Below are 5,395 nucleotides of genomic sequence, written 5' to 3' on the forward strand. Positions count from 1 at the left end.
CTAGTACATGTTTTACAAACTCCAGTAGTATAAGAGTTAGACAGTGTACATGAGCTTCCAAGTCAATACCAGCTTTATTTCCCCTGTTTATATGACACAATTATGTGGTTTCTTCAGCCTTAGGAATGTGTCATTCATTTCTGAATGACAACTAAGAGCAATGGCAATAACTTAAAGTGTTTCTTGGTCTATGTGACCCCACTAGCCCACAACTCCAATAGAAGGAATTTTGTTTGTTAGCCTGTGGTGTGCAGCAAGTTCATAGTCATAAAATTAATATAAGATTATGAAAAGATTTCCTTTAGCCATTGTTTACTTTTTAAGAGATGGTTATTTCTACTGTTTTTCTTCTCTAAATACTGTCTACCAGAGGAGGAATCTGTGACTATAGATCCATTTGATTTCAAAGGTCCATAAACATAGTTAACTTTCTTGTTGACTGACTGTTGTGTGTAATAATAGTAAGATGTAGAGAACTCTTCACTGCAATGTTGTTTTAAATTCTATTGTAGTTCTTATGGATGTATGAGAACTGAATACATGATATGTAAAAAAAAATCAATTCTATAAACACATTTTGGGAAAAGAGAAAATGCTTCCCCATCTCTTCAAATCACCGTCCTTCTGTTGTGAAAGTAGACTCAGAGCTGAGGATTTGAGCCTGTGTCTCTTCTGAAAAATAAACTTTATTCAATCTTTATATCTGTGCCTGCATGCATGTGGTGTGTATGTGTGTGTGTGCGCGTGCGCACGTGCTGAGTAATTCAGAAGACAGCCGTAATTGCTTCTCTGGTTCTACTATGTATATTCTGGGGTTCTAGTTGACGTCATAGGGCTTTAGGGGAAAGCCTTTTTGTTTTGCCGTCTTCCATAATCCAGTTGTTTATTGTGCAACCTATTATATTTTGACTGATCCAAATTCTTAGAGAGCTACATATTAAACTGAAGTCCGTATTACTGCCCCTCAGGTTATGTAAAAGAAAGGAAAACTCATACTTACACTTTGAGTCTTACATGTGTTTATGTCAGCATTTATTGAACTGAAGCTTAGGTTACATGATGTTCATAATGGTTGGGTAAATAACTACCAGATATGGTGTTTCACATTATTAATTAGGAACATTTTTCTCTGTCCTTTCTATAGTTGTTCACTGTAGCAGCAACACGATTGGACACAGTGAATGATATCAAGAAATTGTGACCATTGCTGGGAATACTTGTAAGAGACTTGAAAACTCTTATTTATTCAGCTTTTTTGTGATGCATTCATATTTAAATAAGTATATATACATCACTGTCGGGCACCTGATTACTCTGTGTATGAGAAAGTTCTATCTTCCCTCCCCATATTGAGAAGTAAAGGCAGCTGACATGTTTCATTAGTCTCCATATTGACCCTGCTCTTGTGTTCCCCAGTGAAATTTCATGGGAATGAGCAGCATCTGCAGTGCATTTGTACTACGGGAGCACAGTATGAAAATGCACATATACCTGAAACAATTGTGAATGTGTGTATGTATCCAGTGAACATGATATAACTTGTTAATACTAATTACTAGATATCTTTTGCTACTATTTTTACATCTTTTTAACTTTGCTCAGTCATCAAAGACATGGTGGACATTGACACTTTGTAATAAGTTGTTCAGACAGTACCACATGGCAAAGCTCGACATTCAACATTTTCCAAAGCCTCGGATGTAGATGATAGAGACACTTTTCTAGCTTGAAGACAGAGCATGAAGTGATTTTTTTTTTATTTCTAGTGTCACAAAAACATAGCAGAAAGAACATATTTTGTATCCACAAATCTGTGTTCCACTGGAAATGAGAAGGAACTCTGGTTCTCTGGATTCTCAGAGTGAGCAGGGACCACTGAACTCATCCCAGTTAATTCCCAAATGGCAGCAAGAACAGAATTCTTTCCTGCCTTAATATTTTAGTTTTATAGATGCAGACAAGGAAAGAAAATATACATCTCATGTGTGTACTGGGAAAGGTACATTATGACTTTTGGTTCTCTTGTTTTCCAGAATGCTGAGGAAGAGTATCAACTGTGGTTCTCTTCTAACCAGGAAGAAGCACCATGGCGACTCCTGGGTAATCATCAGAGGAATGTACAGAGGCGTTGACTGAGTTCAAAAACTTGTAACCCTGAATTACTAAAGTATTAGTTGTTTTTTTAAAGTGTAAGTATCCATAAAAGTAAACATCTTACTCGGTTTTTTCATACAGTAAAATAATACTTACAATACTTAGTGAGTCTTGCTCCTAGTCCAAATGTATGGTAAAATCTTTTAAAATTTATATTCATTTGAGAATTTCATACATGAGTAGTGTATTTACATCATTTCCACCCCTCCATCTGGCCCCTTCACCTCTTCCCATGTTCTCCTCCCATTTCATGATATTTTAAAATTAATTTTGTGTGTGTGTGTGTGTGTGTCTGTGTGTGTGTGTGTGTGTAAGAGAGAAAGAGTATTTAGTGTTGCTCATATGGGTGAGTGTTTAGGGATGAGCAATTGAAACAGAATCACCTACTAATTGGTTGATCGCTGGGGAAGACTGAGTCTCTCTGAGCAGCCATTGACTGTCTTTAGCTCTTCATCTAAGCATCGGGTCTTAGGATGTTTACTCCATCCACACTGGCAGTTTAACTGGTGTGGCCACTTTTTAATTCTTTATTGGGTAATTCCATTGCTGTGATTTTATGTTTGAAGTATTTCTGTCATACTGAAGACAGGATCTCAAAGAAAAGTTCCTAATTCTCTGGTTTTTACAAGCTTTTTTACCTGCTCTTTCAGGACGCTGCCTAGTCTTAGATGTAGAAATTGCATTGTAGATGCTCCAGCTGGAGTTGGGGCCCTGAAAAGACTGTGGATTGCTGAATACCATAAGGTCTCTGACTCCAGTAATATCTGGTCAGTCTTAAAAAACACAGGGAGAGAGCAGACAGAAAATTGAGCTACATTTATTTTAATATGTGTATTAAATTTATAAAATGCTATCTTGACATTAAGACTTGATAAAGCTTTGTGCCTTATGTCTGACTTGAGGTTGTTACACCCAAGTTGCAGGTACCCCAAAGACCACCAAGGAGCCAATTCGAATGTTGACATCTAAGAGTTTTTATTACAAGCTTGTGAGCAGGGTCTCTCACCTTCCTCATTGGGTAGGATCAGAGTAAGAGCCCCAAATTTAGGGGTATAGGGTATTTATTGTAGTTACAGCAAGCTTGGGTAATACAGGTCAGCAAGCTAATATTTTAAAAACTGCATTTCTGGCATAATCTGCAAGAACTGAACACTGGGACAAAAATCACCTGACAAACTGGATGGCTAAGTTACCTCTTTGTACCTTGACCCTGCTAATTGTAGCTGACTGGCTGTTGCCATAGCATGTTTGCTCAGGAGGATTGATTTTTCTTCCTGGAATTGGATTTTAGCTCCTGGTCTCGAATAAAATGGAGTTTCTTCAAAAACGGAGTTGATTGGGATTTTATAGGGGTGTCCTAATGGCTTGTCAATCACAGTAGCTGTTTCAGTTAGAGTCTCTATTGGTATGATAAAACAACACGAACAAAATCAACTTAGAGTAGAAAGGATATCTTTCATTTCCCTCTAACAGTCTACTGCTGTGAAAGTCAGAACAAGAACTCAGATGAGGTCAGTGGTGTTTGTTGAGAACTGGGCTGGCAATTCCTTCCTTGGAGGGAAAGATTCCTCTGCCATGGAGTCCTACTATGTGATTACCAATCAGCCTGTTTTGATCGACAACAGATCTGGGGTGATTAAAGCTGGTTTTGCTGGTGATCTGATCCCCAAAGACTTCTTTCCAAACTATGTGGGCAGATCAAGACATGTTCGTTTCATGGCTGGAGCCCTCGAAGGTGACATCTTCACTGGCCCCAAAACTGAGGAGAGCTGGTGGCTGATGTCAGTCTGCTACCCCATGGAACATGGCATCGTCAAGGACTGGAATGACATGGAACACATCTGGCGATATGTCTATTCTAAAGACCAGCTGCAGACTTTCTCAGAGGAGCATCCTGTACTCCTGACTGAAGCACCTTTAAACCCTCGGAAAAACCAGGAACGAGCTGCAGAAGTTTTCTTTAAGACAGTCAGTGTGCCAGCTCTCTTCATCTCCATGCAAGCTGTGCTCAGCCTTTATGCTACAGGCAGAACCACAGGCGAGGTGTTGGATTCTGGGGATGGCCTTACCCATGCAGTCCTGATTTATGAAGGCTTCACCATGCTTCATTTCGCGCATCAACATTGCTGGCCGAGATGTCTCGCACTTCCTCCGCCTGTGCCTATGGAAGGAAGGCTATGATTTCCACTCCTTCTCTGAGTTTGAGATTGTCAAGGCCATGAAGGAAAGAGCTCGCCACCTGTCCATAAACCCTCAGAAGGATGAGCCACTGGAGACGGAGAAGGCTTAGTACTACCTGCCTGATGGGAGCACCAGTGAGATTGGCCCTTCCAGGCTCCAGGCCAGACCTGATTGGCGAGGAGAGTGAAGGTATCCATGAGGTGCTGGTGTTTGCTATCCAGAAGTCAGAAATGGATTTACGGCGTACACTTTTTCCCAACATTATCCTCTCAGGAGGTTCTACCGTGTTCAAAGGTTTTGGAGACAGGCTACTGAGGGAAGTGAAGAAACTAGTTCTAAAAGACGTGAAGATCAGGATACCTGCACCCCAGGAGAGACTGTATTCCGCGTGGATTGGAGAGACTATCCTTGCTTCCCTCGACACCTTTAAGAAGATGTGGGTCTCTAAGAAGGAATATGAAGAAGATAGTTCCCAATCCATCCATTGGAAAGCCTTCTAATGTTGCAAAATCACCACCTCTGATGTTGACTCCACTTTATAATTCGCTTTCTTGAGTTGGAGTGTTTGAGAGGAACTGCCTGTGTGTGTGAGTGAGTATGACTATTGAGTGCTGTGTGGCTCAGAAATCCTAGGCTCAGAGAGGACATTGAACTACCCACACCTGAGGCCTGGGGTTAACTACTAACTGGCCCCTTACAGGAAGAGCTCTGGAAGAGGTCCACTCCTTTTTCAGCCAGGCCTTTGACTGTGTGGTACTATAGTTACTATTATAGAGAGACCTTGCTGCTGTCAGTCTAGGCTGACCCCACCTCACCCCAGTGATGTGTTTATAAAAAGATAAAGAGAATATGTTCTGTGTGTGTGTGGTGAGGTGTTGGGGAAGGGGATGTCTCAGCAGGCCGATGCCGAGGCATCTGCAGCCTCAGTATAGTATAGAGTTTTTCAGGGCATGGGCAGGGGAGTTAAGAGGGTAGTAGAAGCAGGGAAAGTTAGAGGGAGGGAGGGGGGAGAGAGAGAGAGAGAGAGAGAGAGAGAGAGAGAGAGAGAGAGGAAGAAGAG

General features: G+C 41.1%; 1 pseudogene; it reads left to right on the top strand.

Moving 5' to 3' along the window:
• Positions 1–3,729: 3,729 nt before the first annotated feature.
• On the top strand, positions 3,730–5,068 carry LOC114616408 (annotated as a pseudogene).
• Positions 5,069–5,395: the final 327 nt, after the last annotated feature.

Source organism: Grammomys surdaster, unplaced genomic scaffold (genome assembly GCF_004785775.1).
Source record: "Grammomys surdaster isolate TR1022 unplaced genomic scaffold, NIH_TR_1.0 319669, whole genome shotgun sequence".
NCBI classification, from domain to species: domain Eukaryota; kingdom Metazoa; phylum Chordata; class Mammalia; order Rodentia; family Muridae; genus Grammomys; species Grammomys surdaster.